Raw genomic sequence first — 26832 nt, forward strand, 5'->3', positions numbered from 1 at the left:
TCTCTGGCTTTGATCATGAGTGGCGCTCCTGGAGGTTCCTGGCACATGGCAGGCCAAATCTGAGGATGTCAGGGACCAGAAACCAGCCAGACCTGCCAGCACACTCCAGGTTGCTGGATAGGGGCACCAGGCAAAAGTATAGACAGGTGGATAGGCAGGCTGGGACCAGAGGTGCCAGGACCAGGCATTGGAGTATGACAGTATCAAGGGATCCAGAGCTCAAGCCAAGCCCATTGTTACCAAAATGAACCCCATCTAGGCATCCATCCACCAATGTATTTACCATTCATCCCCCACCCATCATCACACTGTACACCCACACAGCCATCCAGCCATTCTTCCACCATGCCATTTCCCACTCATCCATCCAATTACTATTTACCAAGTGCCCACTCTGGAGAAGACAATGGCAACCCACTCCAATACTCTTGCTTGGAAAACCCCATGGATAGAGGAGCCTGGTGGGCTGCAGTCCATGGGGTAGCTAAGAGTCAGACACGACTGAGTGACTTCCCTTTCACTTTTCACTTTCATGCATTGGAGAAGGAAATGGCAACCCACTCCAGTATTCTTGCCTTGAGAACCCCAGGGATGGGGGAGCCTGGTGGGCTGCCATCTATGGGGTTGCACAGAGTCGGAGACGACTGAAGTGACTTAGCAGCAGCAGCAAGTGCCCACTCTGTCTCATAACTGTGCCTTAATTCAGCAGAAAATTGGCTGGAAGATCAAAATATGAATAGACTAGGTCCAGGGAACAAGGAGCCCCCAAACTCCCAGAGGAGCTAAAACACACATGAAATTTGGGATCAGATGGAACATGAGAGGCTTGGAGTCATAGAGGAAACGGAGTCAGATTTCAGATGGGGCCACACCATCACAACAGAAGACCCTGATGGGAAGTAGTCCACAAGGTCAGAACTGGAACGACATCCCAGAACTGGGGATGAAAGATTTAAGATCCCTTCCGGCTGGGCCCAGGATGGATCCTGGATCTTCAGAGAAGCTGAGCCCACAGGGGGGGTGAGGAATGAGCCCCAGGTGAGAGATTGTGAGGCTTCAGAACAGAAAGAGGAGGGACGTCACCCCAGCCACTGGACTGAGAGGAGAGAAGGTGAAGTGAGATGTCATGGTGGAAGATAGGAGAATGGACGCAGGTAAAATGCCAGCTCTGCCCCATAGAGGGTCCCAGTGGAGCATCCGAGTCCAGAGAGAATGAAGCCTCTGCCATCCTAGTGTCATGCTGATGGAGCCCCATGAGCTCTGCTGCGCTGCGTACAACTGTCCCAGCAGTGGACTGAGGCAGTCCTAGGCTCACTCAGGACCAAGGGGAAACGAGGCAGAGAAGAGCTCCTGGGCCACCCCTTGTGCCTCCTCTTTGTACAAAGATCAGACACGCCACCAAACTACTTCCCACCAGCCAGGAGGGCTGGCCGCTGCCAGCCGAAGGTCAAGGGGAAACCGCTCTCCCCTTCCCAAAGAGAAGAAGATGTTGCAACTCTGGGAAGTCTCAGCAAAGCTGTAGGAAAAGGTCACAGTGGAATAAATTATAGAGATTAAAAGAATGCCCAGATCTACGGAGGCTGGGCCTACACAGCAACACCTCGGTTTTCCTCTTTCATCATCAGCCTCTAATTCTGGGACATAAAATTACAAGCTTATTGATAATGATCAATGATTTACCCGAGAAAGCCCAGCCCTAATTAAGAGCAGGAGAAGCTGACACTGCTTTTCAACTTCCCACCAAGGTCCAGCAAGGAAATTACCTGGTTCTGCAGAGCAAATAACGTCAACGGGCCCTTAGGGGCCCAGGCTCCCAAATGCACATGCTCTTGCTGAATTAATATGCAGAGAGAGTTGCCTGGAGTGTTTGCAATTTGCTGGTAATTGGGGCATTGGTGGAGGCTAGGGGGAAGCAGCAAGCCAGTGTGTGAACACAAGAACTGCACTGTCTGCTCTTCCAGGGGACAGAAGCTTTAAGACCTAGTCTGGTTGGACCCAGGAAACATCCTGAAGCCTTCAGAGGAGCTGAAGAGGTTTTGAGAGTTTGGGATATTCCTAGGAACATCAGCTCATCTCATCCCTGGGGACCCGGGACCATCCTGATCTTTGAACTCTGAGTTGCAGCTGTTCACAGACGGGAACAGAGAGCCGGGCCAAGCAGAATGTTTGGATTTGGGAAAGGAGCAGTTCAGAGAGGCAAAAATAAGAATTTACATCATCGAGGGTTTATAAAACTGCCAGGTAGATTTGGAAAAATAAAAGTATCAATTGTTCAGTCATGTCTGACTCTTTGTGACCCCTTGGACTGTATGTAGCTCGCCAGGCTTCTCTGGCCATGGAATTCTCTAGGCAAGAATACTGGAGTGGGTTGCATTTCCTTCTCCAGGGGACTCTTCCCAACCCAGGGATTGAACCTGGGTCTCCTATATTACAGGCAAATTCTTTACTGTTTGAGCCACCAGGGAAGGCTTAGAGCCAGGTCTTATATCTGTACCTAGGTGGTATCTAGGATTCTTTCCAGCTTGATTTTCATTCAAAAATATTAATCTTAGCAATACCAGCTCAGCAATAATTCTGATCGTGGGGGTCTCTTGTCAGGGAACTGGTGTTCTTTCCCTAATAAAAATGGTAAACAATAACAATTGCTATTTTACAGCAGTTTAAATATATTGAAAGCTTACTAGCTATTGTCTTAGCTCAGGCTTGCCATAATGAAATACCATAGGTTGGGAGACTTAAAGAGCAGGAATTTATGTCTCATAGCTCTGGAAATTGGGAAGTCCAAGATCAAGGTGTCGGCCAGTTTTTTTGTTTGTTTGTTTGTTTTTTGTTTTTTGTTTTTTTTGGTAAGAGCTCTCTTCCTGGTTTGCAGACGGTCACCTTCTCAGTATATGTACATGGAGAGACAGAGAGCAAACAAACTCTCCAGGGTCTTTTCTTATAGGAACATTAATCCCATCATGAAGCCCCCTCTTTTTTATGACTTCACCTAAACCTAACCATCTCCCAAATGCTCATCTCCAAATACCATCACATTGAGGGTTTGTATTGCAATCTAAGAATTTGGGGGAACACAATACAGTCCCTAGCACCTGCCGCACACACAGTAAGCACTTTGCATGCCATATTGCTTTAATCCTCACAAGCCCATGAGAAAAGTGTTATTATCACCCCCATTTTACAGATAAGAAAGTTGAAGGCTTAGAAAGGTTAAGTAACTTTGCCAAAGCCACGTAGAGATAACTGCAGAGCACACAGGCTTAACCAGGAGGCAGGCAATAGGAGATGCCCAGTCTCAGCCCAAGTTAGAGTCAGCCTAAACCTAAGTCATATCTGGGCCAGTCTGAAGCTCTTGTGCATCTGTTGACGTAAAGGATGCAGGAACTTCCTGTGGAAGAGCTCACTCCAATAAGAGTCAGACCCACATGCAAAATTCAAATACCAAAGGCCCAGGTTTGGGGGAGGGATTCTGAGTATGGGTCATGTCACTCAGTGATGCTCAAGGACCCGAAGGTCCCTTTGTGACCTTAGGGGGGAGAGATGCTACTGAAGCATACGAAAACACTGGAAGAGCTTCTCTATAGCCATTTCTGGGGACATCAAGAGCTCATCCTGGCAGTAACTCCCACAGGTGAAGGGAGGACCACACCCTCAGCACCAACTTCAGCACCACACTTTGGCTGTCCTGACCCAGGTGGCACGGGCTCTTGCACGGCTGCTTCCCCTTGGGGTGGACAGAGTCACAACATATCACCACCAGGAGCAACACGGAAGGGAAGGAAACCCAGCTCCACAGGGTCCCTGAAAGGACTCACTACAGAGCGCCCAGAGTCCACCCACTGGACACTCTTAGAATTCTCTAAGAGGAACTGAGCCCAGACTTGCTGCAGGCCACCCAAAGTGAGAACTGACTCTAACAGAGATCTTATTTTCACCTCTGCCAAACCAGACCCCCGGAAAACATGAGCTACATTTATATCATTTTCTTGCTTTAAAATACACACCCTGTACTAGTCAGCTCAGGCTGCCATGACAAAATACCATGGAGACCGGGTGGCTTAAACAACAGGCATTTATTTCTCACAGCTTGGTGGAGGCTGAAAGCCCATGATCAAGGTGCCCAAAGACCCAGTTCCTGGGGAAGCTGCTCTTCCTGCCTTATAGAGAGCTGTCGTCTTGCTGTGTTGTCACATGGCGAGGAGAGAACTCTGGTGTCTCTTCCTCTTCTTGCAGAACACCAACCCGATTATATTAGCCCTTATCATCTCATTCAGCCTTCATCACAAGGCTTCCCAAGTGGCACTAGAGGTGAAGAACCGCCTGCCAACGCAGGAGACGTAAAGTGATGCAGGTTCGATCCCAGGGTTGGAAAGATCCCCTGGAGCAGAGCATGGCAACAGACTCCAGTATCCTTGTCTGGAGAATTCCATGGACAGAGGAGCCTGGTGGGCTACAGTTCATAGGATCGCAGAGAATTGGACATGACTGAAGTGACTACACACACACACGGCCTTCATTACATCCCTTCAGGTTCTCCCTTCAGATACAGTCACGTTGGGAGTTAAGGCTTCAACATATTAATTCGAGAAGGACACATTTGGTTCATCACATGGACACACACAACCCACTCGCATTGAGCCTTAAGAGTAAGATCAGGCAGGTGTTACTGTTCCTACTTTGAACATGAGTTAACTGAGGCTCAGAGAGTTCAGTGACTTACCCAAGACCATAATTAATTATGACTTAATCTTTCTAAAACATTTCTCCCATTGTCTCTAAATCATCGTGTAATAGACCTATCAGTGTCCTGCCCCATCCCCTCAGCACATGCCATTCTTGTGAGTGATGAGACTGTCCTGCTGCAGGCACCTGGGGGCTCGGTGCCCCTGGTGCTGCCCTCACCATGCTGCTACTGCTGCTGCTAAGTCGCTTCAGTCGTGTCCGACTCTGTGCGACCCCAGAGATGGCAACCCACCAGGCTCCCCCGTCCCTGGGATTCTCCAGGCAAGAACACTGGAGTGGGTTGCCATTTCCATGGCAGATGCCAGCTAGAGGATCAGTACCGCAGCTTCCTGGTCCCTCATGAAACATAACTTTAAAAGGGTGTCCTCCATGATCTCCAGAGCTGCCCAACAGGATCAAACCACCATTGCCCACGGTGCTACCCTGCTCAGTAACCCATTCCATTGACCCCCCCTCCTTCCCTTTCTGTCCTATCTCCCCCACCCCCCAAGCTGAAGTCCCCTCCCAAACAAATTACTTACCCTCAATTCCTTGTCTCAGCATCTTCTTCTAGGGAAATGAAATCTAAGCCCGTGTTTTTGGACAAAATTTAGAAATTATAAAACCCCAAAAAGAGAGGATAAATGTATATGTGTGGCTGATTTACTTTGCTGTACAGCAGAAACTAACACAGCAATGCAAAGCAACTATACTCCGAGAGAAAAAGAAAAAGAGAAAACTATAGTCAATTCCACTCAACAAACATTTTGAGTACCTGTGTATGCTAGGTACTCCACTAGGCATCAGAAATTAATGCAAAGCCAGATAGACTATTTCTAAACCTCATAAAACTTATAGTCTAGAAGAAATCAATATCTTCTCTATCTTACACTATTATTTTCCCCAGATATCAATAATTCCAATCTTGTGATTCCATGTAATTATATATACATATCTGGTTACTAAATCTGTATTGTGCCATATAGGTTTGAATCCAGATTTTTTTCTAGTAATGGTACAAGTAATTTTTCATACCTCTAATTAGTCTCTAAAACATGAGTTTTCATGGCTATGAAATATTTCCTTATCTTTACCTGCATTTATTTAACCATTCCCCAATTGTTTCTAATGTTCCATAATTACAAATAACACCGTGATAAAATTTAAACAGATTCTAGATGTGCTGTGATATAATCATATTAGCATTTTAGAAAAATCTCACTGGCAGCTTTAGGGAGCCACATTCAAGGCAAATGGGAGCAGCAAGACCAGAGTAACTGGTTGAAATATTCCAGGCCAGAGATGATGAAGCCTAAATTCCACTGTTGGCACTGGAGGTGATGGAGATGGAGAATAGGGATTAGAAAAATCAGTCTCCTGAGTGGCTTCTCCATCTCCACTTACAACCTCTTGTCATCAGTTTAGAGCTTACATGTTCCTTAATTGTCACCTTGTTAGTCTTGGCTTCCATACTTAATCATCAGTCCCTTCAGGGAGAAGCCTGTCTTGTCCTCCAAAGTCCCCTAAGACCTAGTACAGGTCTAGACACATACTACTGAAGTTAAATGTCCTTCTTCCTTGGATAGAAATAATTCTGGAAATGTGATTATGCTTCTCAAACCAGCCTTTAGATATGGAAATGATAGAAAAAAAAATCCACTAATGAGGGTACTTACATATAAGTCATCCAGGGAACCTGTAAGGCAGGCAGAACTGGTCATTTGAGCTGGAAAGGACTTGATCATTGGACACAAGATAGGTCAATCATCTCTGCTCTGCCAATAAGCCATGATCAGGAGGATGTCGTGGGAGTCAGCAATACAAATTTGGAGAGAGATACTCTGGTTACCATGCAGACTGAGGGTGGTGAGAGTGAGCCAGGGCCAAAACAGCCTTCCTAGAGCCTCCCTCAGGGTGTCCTGGGAGGGAAAGTGAGGCAAGTGTGAGCTTAGGACAAGTATATAAAACCCAGATGAGAGGGAGAAAAGATTTCCTCCTCTAGGGAGGCCACAGGCTAAAGGGATTTGCCAGGAGGGTGGAGTGGCAATAAAGTGAAAGTTCAGTGGGGTCCAGAGCAGTCCCCAGAACAGCAATTATTGCCCGAGCAGCATTTGTACGGCCAGACCCTGTGTGGGGACAGCCAGACCCTGTGTGGGGTGCTGGAGACACAGTGGTGAATAATACAGGTAGGATCTCTGCCCTCATGCAGTTTACAATCTACCAGCGGCAGGCTAATGTGTATCAAGAAGACTGGCTCCCAGGCTGCTGCTGCTAAGTCCCTTCAGTCGTGTCCGACTCTTAGCGACCCCATGGACTGCAGCCCACCAGGTTCCTCCATCCACGAGATTTTCCAGGCAAGAGTACTGGAGTGGGGTGCCACTGCCTTCTCCGGCTCCCAGGCACCTCCTCCTCATGTCATCCTCTCACAACCATTCTATGAAACAGGTACTATGATGCTTCCCATTTTACAAGTGTGCAAATCGAGGCTCAGAGAAGTTGTTAACCAGCCTGACATCACAGTTGGTGAGTGATAGGATCAGAACTTGAAGATATGGCTAACTCTAGAATTGTCGCGTGCTTTCAGCTAGAGCAGTGGCTCTCAAACAAAGGCGAGGTCTCTCCCCAAGGATATTTAGCAATGTTTTGGGTTGTCAAAACTGGGAGAGATGAGCTACAGGTATCTACTGGGGAAAGACCAGGGGTGCTGTCAAACATTCTTCAGTATACAAGACAGGCCCTCAAAACAAAGCATTGCCAGACCCATGGTATCAACAGTGCCAGTGTGGATGAGTCCTGGGTTGGCGTGTGGGTCATGCACACCAAGAGCAGGGACTCAATCCCCCCTCCCAAAACTCTCAGGATTCATCCAAATGCTCGGCCAATCTGACCGATGAAGCCAGCTCCAGGCCCCACGTGTGAGTGGCTGTGGTGATCAGAAGGCACAAGGAGGGCACGATGGGGGAAATGCCCTGGGTCCCAGATAAATGACGCCTCCAGGAGGAACAGGAGGTGAGGTGGGAGCTCCCAGAGCAGCTGTCCCTCCTCCCACCACTCCCCCCAGATGTTTGTCCTCAGCGGCATATTCATCAGCTCCTTGAAGGATACAAAAACACAAACAGCGCTTGGAGCATTTACTCTCCCTGGACAACACTGAGCTAATATTTGTTTTAGCAAATGGCTGAGCTGTTCATCTTCTCTGGCAAAGGGGATTTGTTTTCCTCCTGGGAGATCACTGAGATTCTAAGTCAGAGAGGCCTACATCTGGAGGAACTAGCGTCTCCTTTAAGGCCTGAGGAACAGCAAAGTGTGCTGTATGGTGAAGGGGAAGGAACGGAACCAAGAGGAGGCAACCCTGGCTGTGGTCCTCCTGTGCGCCAGGCTTTATATGCACGGCCTCATTCACAAGAGCCCTGAGAAGAATGGGGCTGATTTGGGAGGGCAGGGTCCCATTTCACAGAGAAGAAAATTTCAACACTGAGAGGTTAGGTAACTTGTCAAAGGCTACACAGCCCGTGAGGGACATGAATGGAATCTGAAGCCCATGCGCAGTTGATCCAAAGCCCCTACATATGCAGGTCAATGCTGCACCAGGCACAGAGCCTTGTCAGCAGGGCAGGACCTCATTCACCTCTCTGATGGGACAAAGCAGAATCATGCAGGGAGCAGAAATTGAGGTTCCAGTCAGCAGAAATCTCTATAGACTCTAATCCTGCCAGGAATTTTTGTTCCAAATTCAGAAGCCCAATTCAAACTGGTCTAAACAATATTCGAATTTATCCACTCAGGACTTGGAAACTCTTGAGGAAAGACAGACTTCAGAGCTGGTTGGATTCAATGGCTAAACAATAGCATCAGGGATCTGGTACTCTCTGTTTCTCCTCTCTGCCTTCTTTCGAGTCATCTTTCCTCATGGTGGCAAAGTGGCTGAAGAAGTTCCAGATATCTCTTCTGTATTCCACCACCTGGAGACAGGAGGGTTAGCTTTCAATGGATCTCTCAGGCCAGTAAGCAACCTTCTTTCCCATAACCACCCGGGAAAAAATCTCCTTACATCCTGGTGGTGGTGGTTGAGTTGCTAAGTCATGTCTGACTCTTGTGATCCCATGGACTGTAGCCCACCAGGCTCCTTTGTCCATGGGATTTCCCAGGCAAGAATACTGGAGTGGGTAGCCATTCCCTTCTCCAGGGCACCTTCCAACCCAGGGATCAAACCCAAGTATACTGTATTACATGTGGTCTCCTGCATTGCAGGCAGATTCTTTACCAACTGTTGGCCCAATTTGGGTCACATACCCATCCCTGAGCCAATCTGTTCGGCCAGGGGAAGGCCTTGCACTGACTGACTAAGCCTGGATTAACTGAACAAGACACTAGCAAGGTGGGTGACATTAGGAACTCGATTGAATAAAAGGAAATCAGAATAAACTCTTGGAACTAGAGTTGGGTTAATGCTCTAAAAACAACGCGGTCACTGCATGTAGCCATTTCACTCATGCATGAGGGATGGAGGAAAATTGGGGGAGGGAACCACCAGGTCTAGGGCACCAAGTAGACCAGGTTCTGTTTGGAGTCAGACTGGGCATTGGGAGGTTAGAGAACATGGCTGTGATATGAAACCTGCTTGACAGGGTCAGTCAGTATAGCTGCAGGTAGTGAGAGGCAGAGTAAGGACAAAGAAATGCAGGTGCCTTCAGATACACAGCCAGCTCCAAGACAGTCACTGTCTCCATGGGATAGGGGCAGAACCCCTCTAAGATCAGGCTATGGAGTGGTCCAGCCGAGAGAGAGACTGAGGGTCTGGATGCAGTGGTGAGTCTTTATGAAAAGGCAGAGGACCTTTTAGGAATGAATGATTCCTACACCCAGATTATCTATTTCTATAAACCCATCAGCTCCATGAGAGCAAGGACTGTGTTTTTCATCTCTGTCCCTAGAACCCAGTATGCTTGCATGCTCAGTGGCTTCAGTCATGTCTAACACTTTGTGACCCTATGGACCATGGCCTGCCAGGCTCCTCTGTCCATGGGATTCTCCAGGCAAGAATACTGGAGTGGATTGCGATACCCTCCTCCAGGGAAAACCCCCTGGATAGCATGGCATATAGTAAGCACGCTACAGAAGTGTTAAATTAACTAGCATAACCAAGAAGGTAGACCTATGGAAAGGTCTGTGGAAGGAAATAGTAAGGCAGTCACGTCAGGCTCAAGAGAGAGAAAGCGCACACACTTGAAAAATGGCCTGTGTGTGTGTGTGTGGGTGTGTGTGTGTCCCTCTCCTTTCCCACCTCTCCCTATCTCTCCCACCCAGGTGTTCTTCCATCTCCCAAGACCATGACAAGTTTCAGGAGACTGGAATACAAATAAATCTGAGCTGAGAATCACCCTCAGATCAGATCAGGAGCATCTCATTGCCTTTCTCCAGGTAACCCACTCAAAAAAGTGGCAGCTGGGAGATAATTCCCCAAACCAGCAAATGCCCACCTCAGAGCTGATGCCCCAGGGATGAAGGAAGCCTGTCTTCTGCCAGCTTCTGAGCAGCTCAGACCTAGGGCTCAAGTGTGAGGGCTCCTCGGTAGGTGCAGGTTCCATCCTGGGGTGAGTAGAAGCAGGGAGGATAGGGGAGAATGAAGCAAGCCAAAGTCCCGTCAGATGTCATGGAGACACCCACTCCTCAGCATCTCCCAAATGACTAAGAAAGAGGCACTGAAGCCATGAGCTCCTACAGGCCTTCCAGTAAGAAAGTCCCTGAAAGAGAGGCAGGGACAAGACACAGAGACAGAAATGGGGCGAGAGGAATAGCGAGAACAAGGGTCACATGGACAGACAGAGAAGGCGGCAGCAGGGCAAGGGGCAGATAAAGCATAAGAGCCTCTGAGATGTGGGGACAGAGACAGGGTTGTGATAGGAGCAGAGATATAGGGGAGGAAGGGGGGGCACAGATGGAGAGGGGAGGAGGGGCGAGACAAGATTCATGGTCAGAAACAGGGAATTCCACACAGATGAAGGTCAAAGACCATGAGAATAAAAGACAGTGATGGGAGGGGAGGGAAATATTCTGCAAGAAGAGTGAGTTTGGACCAGATTATCCACACTTTTCTGTCCAGGCTTCAAGTTCTTGTTTCTCTGACTTCAGAGGAGGGGGGAATAAATACTGAAGAAAATGGTAGAGAGCCGAAGGGGAAGGTTGAGAAACTGAGGTGCTATAGGGAGAACTGAGGACGTGAGAAGAGGGGGGATGTTAGCCCATAAACACGGCACAGGGAAAAGTCAAAGGGAGGAGGGAGAAAGTCAGCATGTTTGTCTTGGGGTCCCTGGACCTCCCTGATCTGCAATAAACACGTCTCAGCAGTGCCAAAGGACAGGCTCCTTCTTCAAGGAGCCTGGGGCTCAGGTCCTCCCATTGCAGGAGTGGTGATCGGGTGTGGGGGTCCTCCCCCAGGTGAATTTAGGGATCTGACACCTCCAGGGGATGTCTGTGAATACAGGGACCTCACTTGCTCTCCCCAGGGAGGTGGTCCATGGTGGCTGGCTTCATTTCCTGACTTTCCTCTGCAACTGACTTTCTGATTCTGTCTAGCACTTATTATTTTTAAATGAAAGTGTATTAAAACTACTTTTATTTTGAGAATTATCTGAGAATTTCACAGCCCCTCTGGAGAACATCAGTGATATCCTAAGGGAGCTGTGAACAGAACTGGGAACCCTTCTGAGGCAGACGTGTGCCATCTGCCAGCTCCAGTGCTGCCTCCAGCAGTCAGCGGTGTAGGCCCCTGGGAGGGGGTGGGGGGTGAGAAGGGACCCTGAGTGACAATAAGCTTTCACCCAGAGGCGAGAATCAGTATGTGGCTGGCCTGATGGAAGGGCCAGGTGTGGGCTCAGCCTGTGACTGTAGCAGCTTTATATGTGGCCAAGGTCCTTTGTCAGGCAGAGTCCACTCTCTAAGGTCAAGTCATGAGGCCACAAAGATTCCTACAGGAGTGCTGTCCTGGCTCAGCCTTCATCACTTGCCCACTATCCAACATAGCTAAAGGCCCATCAAAGCTAGTAGCCAAGCCTGCATCCCATCAGGCTCAAACCATCAGCCTCAAACCTTCCAGAGAGCTGCTCCTCCAAGCCCCTGCCTCTTCTTTTGCCACTGACCTCCCAGAAATTCTCTAGTTTTATAAAAATCAAATCTGCCCAGTGACAGGCACTGTCACTCACACAAGTTCCAAGAAGGAGCGCTCCTGTCTCTGGCAGGCCGGAGTGCCATGTCACGGCAGACATCCTTCTTGGGGATCTGGCTAAAAACAATCAGGTTCAAGGACAGATCAGCTCAGCATGTGAGGCTGTTTCCTTTGATCCATCAGATCTGCTCCAAGACAGGACAGCAATAGTGCACATGGAACCACCTCTGAGTCTGTACTGGACAGTGACACCTAGCCTATCCTCCGACAACCCTGGTGACAAATATTAGCCTATTGTCTCTCTTTTACAGATCAAGGTATAGAGGCTCAAGAAGATGCATAAATGGTACATGTAACAAAATAAGTTGGACCACCATTCGCCCTGGAGGAGGAAGGGTTGTGAGTAGGGTCTGTCCGTCAAGCATCAAATGGGGTGTTTAACCAGATGGACTCTGAGGTTTCACTCAGCCCCAGCTTCTGTTAATCTAAGGTTGTAAGTATCCCATGTGTGGGTGCTTAGTCACGTGAGACTCTTTGTGACCCCATGGACTGTAGCCCGCCAGGCCATTTCTTCCTCCAGGGGAGGTTCCTGACCCAGGGGTTGAACCCACATCTCCAGTGTATCCTGCATTGGCAAGCGGATTCTTTACCACTGCACCACCAGGGAAGCCCTATGAAAGTATCACAGGCAAAGAGAAAGATGGACAGAGAGCGGGTCAGATGTTCTCACAAGGAGAAGCATCTTTGTGCAGAAACACACCTCCACGGGTGCTGGGTTTTGAAAACAAGACCCTCTGTGCATAGCCTGGAAGATCAGGACGTGGATAAAGAGGCAGGTGACTGGCTGTGTGAACTACAGGGGAAATGGGGCCTGGGGGATGTAGCCAGAGAGATAAGAAAGGAAGATAACAGAGCCTGGAGCCCAATGAGATGAGGATACCAGAGCAGTTCCTTATTATTCAGGAACAGCCCAGGGCTTCTGTGCCCAGAGATTCCTAATATCCGTGTTAGTACTTTACTGTGTGAGTCTGAGAAAGAAACTTCCCCAATGTCCCAGCACTTTCCTGGGTTATACTTCACACATGCCTTGATGCTGTGGCATTCTCGGGGAGTGAGGGAGTTGGGGAGTGCCCGGTGAGGTGATGGGATCCCCAGAGAGGCAATTCAGCTGAGAGAAGGGACAGAATATTTAGGATGATCAAGAACTCAGCAGAGGCTGGGGCTTAGCACCTGCACCCAAGAATCCTTGAGGTGTTCAGAGAGATGTCAGAATGCACCTCTGGTCTCAAGATGGTAGCCTAGACTGCAGCCCACCCCACCCCCAAATCCACAGAAATCATGTAGATGGTATAAAAACAGACATGCTGTGCGTATGAGGGTAGGGAGTCTATGGGAACTCTCAGTGCTTTCTGCCCAATTTTGTGACTCTAAAACATAAATTCCAATTGAGAAGTTTAAAAGAAGAATAAATACAACATAAAAATAAGCATGTGCATTCATAGCCTGTAATGCAGGAGCCTCAGGAGACAAAGATTCAATCCCTGGATCAGGAAGCTTCCCTGAAGGACGGCATGGCAACCCACTCCAATATTCTTGCCTGGAGAATCCCCACGGACAGAGGAGCCTGGCAGGCTACGGTCCATAGGGTCGCAAAGAGTCAGACATGACTGAAGCGACTCGGCACACTTGCCCGCGCTATGCTGTGCATATCCACGCTTGAAAACTGGGGAGGGACTTGTTAGAGACCTGGAGACTGAAAAGACTTTATACAAGAAGGAAAGTGCAGAAGGGATCTTCATTTCCAAGCTGAAGAGGGAACTGCCAGCCAGCTTCTAGTATATAGGAAGGAACACGGAGAAGAAACTGAAACACAAGATGGAGACGGTTGGCAGCAGCAAGGGCAGGATGGGGAACTTCCCTGCGGTCTAGTGGCTAAGACTCCACGCTCCCATTGCAGGGGGCCTGGGTTCTATCCCTAGCCAGGCAACTAGATCCCACATGCTACAACTAAAATGTGTGTGTGCGTGTGTGTGTGTGTGTGTGTGTGTGTGTGTGTGTGTGTGTGTGTGTGTGTGTACATAAGACCCAGCACAGTCAAATACATTTTAAAAACTTTTTAATTAATTTAAAAGAGAGCGACAGGATGCGGACTATCTCTAGTTGGTGCAGTGAATGTGGGGACTTGGGGGCAGAGAGTAGTGCTCAGGGAAGCTGGCTATACCTTGGATGGTTGGGGACCACTCACCTTCAGAGCACCAGCCACTGAGGTCCCCTGTCCAGGGCATGACCCATCCCACCATCCTCAGAGCTCATGAGAAAGAGCCATCTTCCTTCTCAACCCCATGTGAGCTGCACAACAGTCTAAGAGGAAATCTCAACTCTGAAGACAGGTGCAGAGTTGAGAATCTCCATACATGAGAAGGGACCTGAACCAATTTTTAATTCACTCTTGAACCGATTTTAATTCAGCCCAAGGACGAAAGAACCTTGGGCTAAGGATTCTCAGGAACTTCTAAGAAGCAGCTATGGCTTCTAGAACCACCCTTCACTGCCCTTGGCAGAAGCAGATCCTAGGCTGGAAGTCCTTAAGACTATTGAGACGGGTGTTCCGGGTGATGCAGGGAGGAATGAATGGGGAAGTGGGAGGAAGTAATGAAATCAGCACTGGACGCTGGAGGTCCAGAGAGCCAGGCTTGGTTCTCCAGACACTTCATACCCACATGTCCCAGAATCTCTTCTCAGCTCTGGAAGAGCTCCCTAAATGAATCCTTCTCGTTTTCAGAACATTCTTGACATAACCTTATCATCTTCAGGTGCCTTCAAATGTGAAATGAAATCCTGGAGGTGAGCAGACCACAGCGGGGGAGATAATGGATTACTTTCTAGATATCAGTTTCTATTAGCTGCAAGCTGAGGTCTATATTGCAAATGGGGTTTGTGCTTGAGGAGAGAGCAACAATGTGGTTAAAGTTCAGCCACTGACTGAGGATTGCAAACAGCCACCAGCCACTCTTGGAGCGAGGCATTAGCTTCACGGCCTGAGGTTGGCTTTACTGGCCAGCCAGCCCATTGGCACTATTCTGCCTCAGCAGCTTCCAACTCAAGAGCCGTGGCATATTGCAAAGGACTATTGAATCTGTATACATTCCAGGCATTGTCTGCAACCTCGATAAATTGTATGCTTATGTGTCAATGCACAATCATGTCTCTAGCAGATACACATGGTTCCAAGTTCCTGAATTCAATGCAGCTTTTCTTAGCATTAAGTATTTGTTCAATCAAGAATTACTACAAGGACTTCTCTGGCAGTCTAGTGGTTAAGACACCACACTTCCACTGCAGGGTTCAATCCTGATTCGGAAATTAAGATCCCACATGCCACACAATGCAGTGAAAAAATAGGAAAAAAAAAAATTACTGCAAATATTGCTGTTAACATGTGAGTCCATAACATTTTTTAACAAAACAAAGGAGTCCCTGTATCCCAAAAGATGGCATCCAGGGCTCTCCCCAAGAGGTCCCCCTGTGCCCAAGAGCAATTTGTTTTGGAGGAAACAAGAGGAATTAGACAGTCTTTGGGATTAGATATGCTTGGCTATGAACAGACATGAGAGGTAGGCTGGGTATAATGGGCAGGGAGAATAGGCGAGGCATAACTTAGACATTGCACACGGGTGTATAGTGGTTGGGCCTGGGGGATGGGTGGGTAGGAACAGCTCTGGGTCAGAGTGAACATGGGTGGGTGTGAATGGGTGTGGGTGAGTGTGAGTGTATACAAGTGAATATGAATGCACTTGAGTGGGCAGAAACAATGATGCTTCCCCAATCGTCCAGCCACCCCCCACACCTCCCAGCCACTTCTTGCAGTGAGGCAGGACCCACGTGACTACTCCATAGCCTACGGGTGGAAGCGACTTGGGCCCTTTCTGGGCAAAAGCATGGAAGAGCCAACTTGTGACCCTCTAGGTGTCTCTTCAGGTGCTACAGTGACCACAGAATTCCAGATGGCGGGACCTCATCACTTTGTGTCCATGAGGGACCATGTATTTTCAGCCCTGCCCCCTGCTTACCAAAGCTGGATATGTTGCATCACTAAGAAATGAACTGTAGTTGTATTAAACGACTGAAATTTCAGAGTTAATTTTCCTGCAACATGACCGAACCTGTCCTGGCTAATGCAGTGGTTAGAGGAGGATGGATGCCTGAGTGGGGAGTACATGCCGTGATAAATGAGTACAGGGAAGATTTCATTCATTCAATCCATCTAGCCAACAGGTTTTTATGAGGAAGTTACTAGGGATTCATCGGGCTTTCCTGGTAGCTCCGTGGTAAAGAATCTGCCTGCCAATCCACCTGCCAGTGCAGGAGACATGGGTTCGATACCTGAGTCAGGAAGATCCCTTGAAGACAGAAATGGCAGCCCACTCTAGTATTCTTGTCTGGAGAATTCTATGGACAGAGGAGCCGGCCGGGCTATAGTCCATGGGGTCGCAAAAGAGTTGGACAGGACTGAGTGACTAAACAGCAACTAGGGGTTCATTAGTGAACAAAATGATCAAAATACTGGTCTTAGGAAGGAGTTTTCATTCTAGTAGGGGAAGAGACAAACAATAAACAAAATTAAATAAATCGTATATTGGAAGAGGATCCGTGGAATGGGAAAAAAAAACTAGGGTATCTGAACTGTAACTTTGAGTAACAACACTCATATGGTTAGACTGCCCTTAACAGAAAATGGGCAGGAGGGGCCCCAGGAACCAAGTCTGGGCAAAGGTCATGACTTCTCTCCTGGCCTGGCCTAGAGATCCTTTTTCGCCGAACGAAACCCTGAGAGAAAGGATGAGGGAGGCTTCAAGGCCCTCAGTGAACGCTACAGCTCTGGCTTTTGAGAACAAGTCCATTTCATGGATAAATGAGGGGGCCATCCAGGCCACATAAAGTATTAACTGAGTGGAAGGAGGGAAGTTTTCTGTCCAAATGTGTCTGATGTGAATTTGTCTTGTACCTGAGACAGCAAGGCGGGCAATGAAAGTGTGCTGACTTTGAACTGTGCCTTATTTTATCTGTTTACTTTCTTCCTGTTCCTGAGCTTGGGTCTCAAGGTCTCCGGATTTCAATACCTGGAAAGTGGAGAAGACTGTTAGTCGCTAAGTCATGTCAGACTTTTTGCGACTCCATAGCCCACCAGGCTCCTCTGTTCATGGGATTTTCCAGGCAAGAATACTGGAGTGGGTTGCCATTCTCTTCTCCAGGGGATCTTCCCAACCCAGGGATCGAAGCCTGGTCTCCTGAATTATGGGCAGATCCTTTACCACCTGAGCCACCAAGGAAGTGGGATGGGGAAGTGGTGTGAATCTGTTGTTGCTTCCGTTTTGTGCAGCCTAAGAGCATTCACTGTTTCCAAACTTTCCTTTACTCTCTCCAGGATAAAGATCTCCCAATTTGGCACTTACTAGCAGCATCCCCTGGAGAAAGCAATGGCACCCCACTCCAGTACTCTTGCCTGGAAAATCCATGGACGGAGGAGCCTGGTAGGCTGCAGTCCATGGGGTCTCGAAGAGTAGGACGTGACTGAGTGACTTCACTTTCACTTTTTATTTTCATGCATTGGAGAAGGAAATGGCAACCCACACCAGTGTTCTTGCCTGGAGAATCCCAGGGACAGGGAAGCCTGGTGGGCTGCTGTCTATGGGGTCACACACAGTCGGACATGACTGAAGCGACTTAGCAGCAGCAGCAGCATCCCCTTCCCTCCCCTCCCCCTGTCACCTCCTAGAACTATACGCAATAAATAAGAAGAGTGTTCCTGAACCTGGCTTAGTAGGAGAGCAGGAAGGTGTTTGCAGAAGGATTTTTGAAACCACGTGCTGCCAACAGCACCAGACAGACTGTCAGACCCCTGGGAGGAAGATGCAGCCCAGGCCATCACTTGAAATTAAGTAGAGTTCATTAAAACACAATATTTAGGTATAATAATTCTGGAGGTGCAGCTTCGAATAATTGAAGACGCATTTAATTTACTGTATTGCTCTGTTGTGAATACTAAGAGTGAGACAATAGCAATTTTTAAAGTTGTGTAAATAATGATTAATAAATTTTCAGCATGGAAGTTCCTTGTTACTAGGCTTAATTCTCCATAGACAGGACTTAGCTCATGCTCACAGATGTTTGGTGACTACATATATTTTAAGTTCCTCCATGCTCCCCATGGTTTCATATGTCTCCTGTGCATCATTTTCCAGCCACCAACCACAGACTCTGATCCCTACCTTCCTTTCAAGATAGATTCTGTAAGCTCATAGAATCCATATTTATTTCCAGTTAACTTTTTTTTAATCTAAATTTATTTTAATTGGAGGTTAATTACTTTGCAATATTGTATTTTTTTGGCCATACATCAACATGAATCCACCTTAGGTATACACATGTTCCCCATCCTGAACCCCCCTCCCTCCTCACTCCCTGTACCATCCCTCTGGGTCGTCTCAGTGCACCAGCCCCAAGCATCCAGTATCCTGCATCGAACCTGGACTGGCTATTCGTTTTATATCTGATATTATACATGTTTCAATGCCATTCTCCCAAATCATCCCACCCTCGCCCTCTCCCACAGAGTCCAAAAGACTGTTCTATACATCTGTGTCTCTTTTGCTGTCTCGCAATCAGAGTTATAGTTACCATCTTTCTAAATTCCATATATCTGTGTTAGTATACTGTATTGGTGTTTTTCTTTCTGGCTTGCTTCACTCTGTATAATAGGCTCCAGTCTCATCCACCTCATTAGGACTGATTCAAATGTTTCTTTTTAATGACTGAGTAATACTGCATTGTGTATATGTACCACAGCTTTATCCATTCATCTGCTGATGGACATCTAGGTTGATTCCATGTCCTGGCTATTATAAACAGTGCTGCGATGAACATTGGGGTACATGTGTCTCTTTCAATTCTGGTTTCCTCAGTGTGTATGCCCAGCAGTGGAATTGCTGGGTCATAAGGCAGTTCCATTTCCAGTTTTTTTAAGGAATCTCCACACTGTTCTCCATAGTGGCTGTACTAGTTTGCATTCCCACTTAACTTTTTAAGTATCAACTGCATATAAAAATACTGATAATTTTGTCAATAGTATCAAACTATACAGATCCTTCTTTTCCGTTTCATTCTATTTTTACTCCCATGTGTTTCTGATCCACAACGTGGAGTGGGGACCACTCAACCAGGAGCTCAGGTGCAGCTCTGAGAAGGGGCAGGAATATGTAGCATCCTTGTCTTGTTCCTGACTTATTAGGGATCTCAGAAACATTTATTGTCTTACTTTGTAGGTCTCTTGTAAATATCCTTTTTCTAATAAAGCAAGTTTTCTACGATATCTAGTTTGAAGAGATTATTTTAAATAGAGAATGAAGTCATTTTTTACTTTTTTTTTTTTTTTTTGATTGGAGCATGGGGCTTCCCTGATAGCTCAGTTGGTAAAGAATCTGCCTGCAATGCAGGAGACCTGGGTTTGATCCTTGGGTTGGGAAGATCCCCTGGAGAAGGGAAAGGCTACTCACTCCAGTATTCTACCCTGGAGAATTCCATGGACTGTAGTCCATGGGGTCTCAAAGAGTCGGGCACGACTGAGTGACTTTCAATTCAATTCAATTCAGTAGCTGATTAACAATGTTGGGATAGTTTCAGGTGGACAGCAAAGAGACTCAGCCATACACATGCATGTTTCCATTCTCCCCCAAACTTCCCTCCCTTCTAGGCTGCCACCTAACATTGAGCAGAGTTTCCTGTGCTACACAGTAAGCAGGTCTTTGTTGGTTATCCATTTTAAATATAGCAGTGTGTACTTATAGATCCCAAACTCAGGAGTGGAGTCTTATTTTGTATTTGTGCTTCATCTAGCTTCTTGGAATAAAAGATTAATTTGACTTTAAGCTCTTTCATTTTTATAAAAGTCATATTCATGGTTACACATTTTCCTCAGAACACTATTTTTTTCTATAACTCACAAATTTTGTTACACAATATTATTTTTCTCAATATATAATGAAATTTTAATTTCCATTCTGATTTCTTCTTTAACCTGAGTAATTCAAAATGCACATGTGGTTTTCTAAAGCTTTTATATATATATATGATTGTTTGATTATCTTTTTAATTCTACTGCATTTTGCATGTGGAAATGGTCTGTTTAAATCAGCCTGTATGAAAAATGGCCTGCTTCTGCCTTTCATAATTTATTGAAATTTACTCTGTGGCCCTACTTGGGTTGATTTTTAATCTAAAATATAATCACAAGTAATATAATTGAAAAGAAAACTATTGTGTTAGGCACAAAACTAACAAAATCAAAACTTTCACTTTCTACTCGTTTCTTGTATTCTTAATTCTTTTGATCTATTTGCTATGTCAATTTATCAGTAAAGTATGCGACTTTGTCCATTTTTTCCTAGCATTCACATTTTAGTTTTATATATGATTGCGGCTTTGTACATTTCTCCCTGTGTTTCTATCTGGTTCTGCTTTAATATTTCAAATCTATGTTGTTGTCATGTAATAGTTCATACTTGTGATCATACTTTGATGGATTATTCCTTTTATCTATAAATAGTGCTTTAATTTGCCCCTACATAATGCTTTTTACCTTAAATTCCATTCTTCCTGATATTAATATCACTATTCCAGATTTATTTGCTAATATTTTTGTCTATTTTCAACATTCCTTCATCACTCTGTTAAGAACTTCTCATGCAATTATATATCTGGATTTTATTTCTTTTACTCATTCTCTGAGTCTCTGTCTCTTAATAAGACAATTTAACACATTGTTGTGTTTACTTAGACTTACATCAATTTTGTGTTTTCCACACTTTCTTCTTATTATTATTTTTCCTATTCTTACTTTGGCTGAATTGACAAAATCTGCTCCGTTTCACTTTTCTTCCAGGTTTGGAATTTACATATTTTACTTATTCTCTCACTGGTATTCTCAGCTTTTCCTCACAAGTATTTAACTTATATTTTTAAAATGATAACAATAATAAAAGGAATGAGATGAGACTTGGGGAGGTGATTGATATGTTTATGGCCTGAATACTAGTGATGATTTCATGGGTGTACTCCTTGTCCACAGACTCATTGAGTTATGTGCATTAAATGTGTACAAATATGACAGCTTTTACACATCAACCATACCTCAATAGAGTGGGGTTTTTTTTAACTTACATTTTTCTAATACTAGTCATTAGCATCATGTAAAAGAAGAAAACACAGGGAAAACTATCCTTGACATTGGTCTTGGCAATGATTTCATGCATAAGATACTAAAAGCACAGGCAACAAAAACTAAAATAAACAAGCTAAAAGCTAAAGTAAACAAACTCCAGTACTTCTGCACAGAAAAGGAAACAATCAATAAATTGAAAAGACAACCTACAGAATGGGAGAAATATTTGTAAATTATATACTCAATGGGCTTCCGTGGTGGCTCAGACAGTAAAGAATCCACCTGCATTGTGGGAGACCTGGGTTCCATCCCTGGGTCGGGGAGATCCCCTGGAGGAGGGCATGGGAACCTACTCCAGTATTCTTGCCTGGAGAATCCCTGTGGAGAGAGGAGCCTGGTGGGCTACAGTCCATGGGATCGCAAAGAGTTGCATATGACGGGGCGACTAAGCACAGCACAGCACATATATCTGATAAGAGGTTAATATCCGAAATAAATATAGAACTCATACAACTCAATAGCAAAAAGGAAAAAAATCCAATTTTATAATGAGCAGAGTGCTGCAGTAGATAGTTTTCCAAAGAAGACATGCAAATGGCCAATAAGTATATGAAAATGTGCTCAGCATCACTAATCATCAGGGAAATGCAAATCAACACCATGAGATATCACATCACACCTGTTAGAATGGCTATTAACAAAAAGAAAAGAGACAGAAAATGTTGATGAGGATGTAGAGAAACGGGAACCTTTGCACACAGTTGGTAGAAACATAAATTGGTGCAGCCACCATGGGAAACAGTATGTCGGTTCCTTGAAAATTTTTAAATAGAACTACCATCTGATCTAGTAAACCTATTCCTGAGCAAATATCCTAAGGAAATGAAAACAGTATCTTGATACAATATCTACACACCCATGTCCAATGCAACATTATTCATAAATAGCTAAGATATGAAAAGAATCTAATGTTCTTTGACAGATGAATGGATAAAGACAAGTGATCTCCTTGGACCGCAAGGAGATCAAATTAGTCAATCCTTAAAGAAATCAGCCCTGGATATTCATTGGAAGGACTGATGCTGAAGCTGAAACTCTAGTAGTTTGGCCACCTGATGCAAAGAAGTCACTCCTTGGAAAAGACTCTGACGCCAGGAAAGATTGAAGGCAGCAGAAGAAGGGGACGACAGAGGATGAGATAGTTGTATGGCATCACTAACTCGATGAACATGAGTTTGAGTAAGTTCCGGGAGTTGGTGATGGACAGGGAAGCCTGGTGTGCTATAGTCCATGGGATTACAAAGAGTCAGACACAACTGAGCAACTGAACTGAACTGAACTGATACACATGCACACACACACACACACACACACACACACAATGGAATATAACTCAGCCATTAAAGAGAAAGAAAATCTTGCTTTCTGCGACAACGTAGACGGAACTTAAGGGCATTCTAAGTGAAATAAGCCAGACAGGGAAAGACAAACACTGTGTGGTTTTACTTACATGTAGAATTTTTCAAAAAGCCAAGTTTATGGAGAGTGACAGTAGAATAGTGGTTGCAGGGACTGGAGGAGGGGGAAAATGAGATGTTGATCAAAGGGCACAAACTTTCAGTTTTTAGAGTAAGTTCAGGGATGGGGGAGCCTGGTGGGCTGCCGTCCATGGGGTCACACAGAGTCGGACACGACTGAAGTGACTTAGCAGCAGCAGAGTAGCTCATGTACAACATGGTGACTGTAGTTAATAATATGGTATTCTATACTTAAAAGTTGCTGAGAGTAAACTTTCAGCATTTTCAAGACATTCCTAGCCATCCAATGGTTAGGAATCTGCCTTCCAATGCAGGGGACACAGGTTCAATCCCTAGTCGGGGAACTAAAATCCCACATGCCACAGGGATGTTCCTGCATGCTGTAACTAAGACCTGGCAAAGCCAAGTAAATTTTTTGTTTTTAAATCTTAGGCATTCTCAACACAAACACTGAAAGAGTTAACTCTGTCAGAAGCTAGGTTGTGGGGTGGGGCTACCCTATACTCATTGTCCACCATATTGAACTGGTTACCTGGTTGATTTTTCAAGTTTCTTCATTTTCAGATTGCCAGCACATGTCAACAGAGGCTGTTATTTTGGGGGAGGATCATGAAGCAGAGAACAGATAGTGCTGCGGCATTCATACATTTGTCTCTGTTAAGCAAACAGGGATGTTTTGGCGGCCAAATATTTTGACAAAAGCTTTGCAATTTCCTTCTTGTAATCTCCCTAGGGAATGCTGCTGCTGCTGCTAAGTCACTTCAGTCGTGTCCAACTCTGTGCAACCCCATAGAGGGCTACCCACCAGGCTCCCCCGTCTCTGGGATTCTCCAGGCAAGAACACTGGAGTGGGCTGCCATTCCCTTCTCCAATGCATGAGAGTGAAAAGTGAAAGTGAAGTTGCTCAGTCATGTCCGACTCTCAGCAACCCCATGGACTGCAGCCCACCAGGCTCCTCCATCTGTGGGATTTTCCAGGCAAAAGTACTGGAGTGGGGTGCCATTGCTTTCTCCCCCTAAGGAATAGTTTCTTTTAATACCAGAGAGTCTATGAATAGTGGTTTGCCTAAATATATGAATATTTCTCATGTGCTAAGTTGCTTTAGTCATGTCCGACTCTGTGTGACCTTATGGACCCAGAGGAGCCTGCCAGCTCCACTATCCATGGGATTCTCCGGGCAAGAATACTGGAGTGGGGCGCCATTTCCTTCTACAGGGGATCTTCCTGACCCAGGGATCAAACTCATGTCTCTTAAGTCTCCTGCATCGGCAGAAATGTTCTTCACCTCTGCTGCTGCTGCTGCTAAGTTGCTTCAGTCGTGTCCGACTCTGTGCGACCCCCATAGACGGCAGCCCACCAGGCTTCCCCGTCCGTGGGATTCTCCAGGCAAGAACACTGGAGTGGGCTGCCATTCCCTTCTCCAATGCATGAGAGTGAAAACTGAAAGTGAAGTCGCTCAGTCATGTCCGACTCTTCGCGATCCCATGGACTGCAGCCTTCCAGGCTCCTCCATCCATGGGATTTTCCAGGCAAGAATACTGGAGTGGGGTGCCACTGCCTTCTCCGTCTTTACCGCTAGTGCCACCCAATATTATGAATCATATTTTCCTAACTCTTTGCATGCCCAATAACTTTTTACTGGATACACAATTTTGTCAATTTTGCCTGGTTTAGTGCTGGGTATTTGTATATTCCTGTAAATATTCTTGAGCTGTGTTCTAGGAGGAAGCTGTGTTCTAAGTTGCTTGCAAACAAACATTTAATCCTTTCAGGTTTTGCTTCTCAGATTTGTCAGGCAGGACGAGAGCAGAGCTCACTCTTCCCTCTGCTGGGGCTGGAGCCTTCCTTGGGCTCTACTCAACCCCCTGTGAATCTCAAGGTTTCTAACCTGGCTGGTGGGAAGAGGCAGTCTTCTCAGCCCTGTGTGAGCACCAGGCATTGTTCCTTCCAACCCTTTGGATGGTGCTTTCCCTGGTTCCAGGTAGTTTCCTCACACACAGGCTCTGGTCAGTTCTCAACTGAGGGCTTGAGTGGGACCCTCCAGAGTTCTCTGTTTGTGCAGCTCTCTCCTCTGCACATCTCCAGGTCTCTCAGTACCAGCTTCCCAGCTCAGGAAATCTGTTGGGATCTTGGTTACCCTCCCTGTGCTGAAGCCTGGAAACCCAATCAATATGTGTGTGCTGTTGTATGCTTAGTTGCTCAGTCGTTCTGACTCTCTGCAACGCCATGGACTGTAGCCCACCAGGCTCCTCTGTCCATGGGATTCTCCAGGCAAGAATACTGGAGTGGGTTGCCATTTCCTTCTCCAGGGGATCTTCCCAATCCAGGGATCCAATTGGGGTCTCCCATATTGCAGGCAGATTCTTCACTATCTGAACTACCTGGAATTAAAAGTGAGGAAAGATGGGAGGGCCTTGGGCATCCCACGTGGCATTAGTGGTAAAAGAATCTGCCTGCCAATGCAGGAGATGTAAGAGATGCCGATTCGATCCCTGGGTCAGAAAGATGCCCTGGAGGAGGGCATGGCAACCCACTCCAGTATTCTTGCCTGGAAAATCCCATGGACAGAGGAGCCTGGCAGACTACAGCCCATGGGGTCACAAAGAGTTGGACACAACTGCAGCACCTTAGCACACACAGGGAGAGCTCCAGACACCAGGATGCAAGATAGATAGTCAGAGTCCTGATATTGGAGGGGGGGGGGGGGAAATGGCTTAATAAGGAGCTTAAACTTCATTCTGGAGGAAATGAGAAACCATCAAAACAAACAAAAAGATGTGAGCAACAGTAGGCATCATCAAATCTACCTACTAATAATAGCATTAGCATTACCTTCTAATAATGTTAGCTAATGTCATTGGGTGTTTATTATGAGTCAGAGCCTTTTCTATATCCTTCCCACTTACCATTCTGTAAATTCACACAACAATCTTTCCGAGTAGTTCCTGTTATTTTTGTTTCACTTACAAGGAAGATGAGACACAGAGTTTAAGAAGTGTGCCGTAAGCGGTAGCACATGACCAGTTCAGAACCCATGTCCCCCCTCACACCATCACTCTGGCTGCAGTATACGGACTGCTTGGATCATGAACAGAAATAGGACCATTGGGGAGAAGGGATGATGCCTGAACCAAGGCAGTGGAATGGGACTTCAGGAAAGGAGATCTCTGAAGGAACAGTAAGACGCAGTCCAATCAACAACTAACAATATAAGCTGCTTTTTGTAGGGTGAGTGAGAAAGGGAATTGGCAATGAAGATTCTCAAGATGGTACCATTCACTGATACAGGGAACATGAAGGGTGAAAAGAGAAGGGGATCTCATTTGGGCATTCCAAGTTTGCATTCCTGTGGCCGGGTTTACATTCTTAGGTCATATAGCAGGTAGTGTCCAGGAGATAAACAGATCTGGAGCTCAGAAGAAGAATCCAGGTGGGACAGAATATCATCTGTGTCTAGGCATTAGTAGCTGGCATGGGATAGGTCACCTCGCAGGAAGTGGTAGACAAGATGACTGGCTTGGTCTGAGATGCCTACAAAGGACAGGGCTATAGAATCATGATTAGAGTTTGAGCCAGGAACATCATCTCTTCTTCTTTATTCCTAACCAAAGAAATGAACCATAAGAACAACTTCCATGGTGCACCTGGTGACAGCCCATCACACTCCAAGGCTGACTGTATACCACATCACATAAGAGGCAGCATGGTGAGATGAAAAGAGTCAGATTTCAGGGGCTTCCAAGGTGGCTCAGCAGTTAAGACTCTGCCTTCAGATGGGGGGAAGGGATAGTTAGAGATGGACAGGTACACACTGCTATATTTAACATGGATAGCCAACAAGAACCGACTGTAGAGCACAGGGAACTCTGCTCAATGTTCTGTGACAGGCTGGATGGGAAGGGTATGTGGGGGAGAAAGGATACACGTATGTGTATGGCTGAGTCCCTTCACTGTTCATCTGAAACTGTCACAACATTGTTAGTCAGCTATTCCCCAATACAAAAATAAAAAGCTTAAAACAAAAAAAGAAAGAATCTGCCTTACAATGCAGGGGACACAGTTTCAATTCCTGTTCAGGGAACTAAGATCCCTCATGCCACAGGATAACTAAGCCCACACCCCACAACTACTGAGCTCACAGGCCACAGTGAAAGAGCCCGGGTGCTACAACAAAGACAGCGCAGCCAGAA

The sequence above is a fragment of the Ovis aries genome, chromosome 11 (assembly GCF_016772045.2).
Source record: "Ovis aries strain OAR_USU_Benz2616 breed Rambouillet chromosome 11, ARS-UI_Ramb_v3.0, whole genome shotgun sequence".
NCBI classification, from domain to species: Eukaryota; Metazoa; Chordata; class Mammalia; order Artiodactyla; family Bovidae; genus Ovis; species Ovis aries.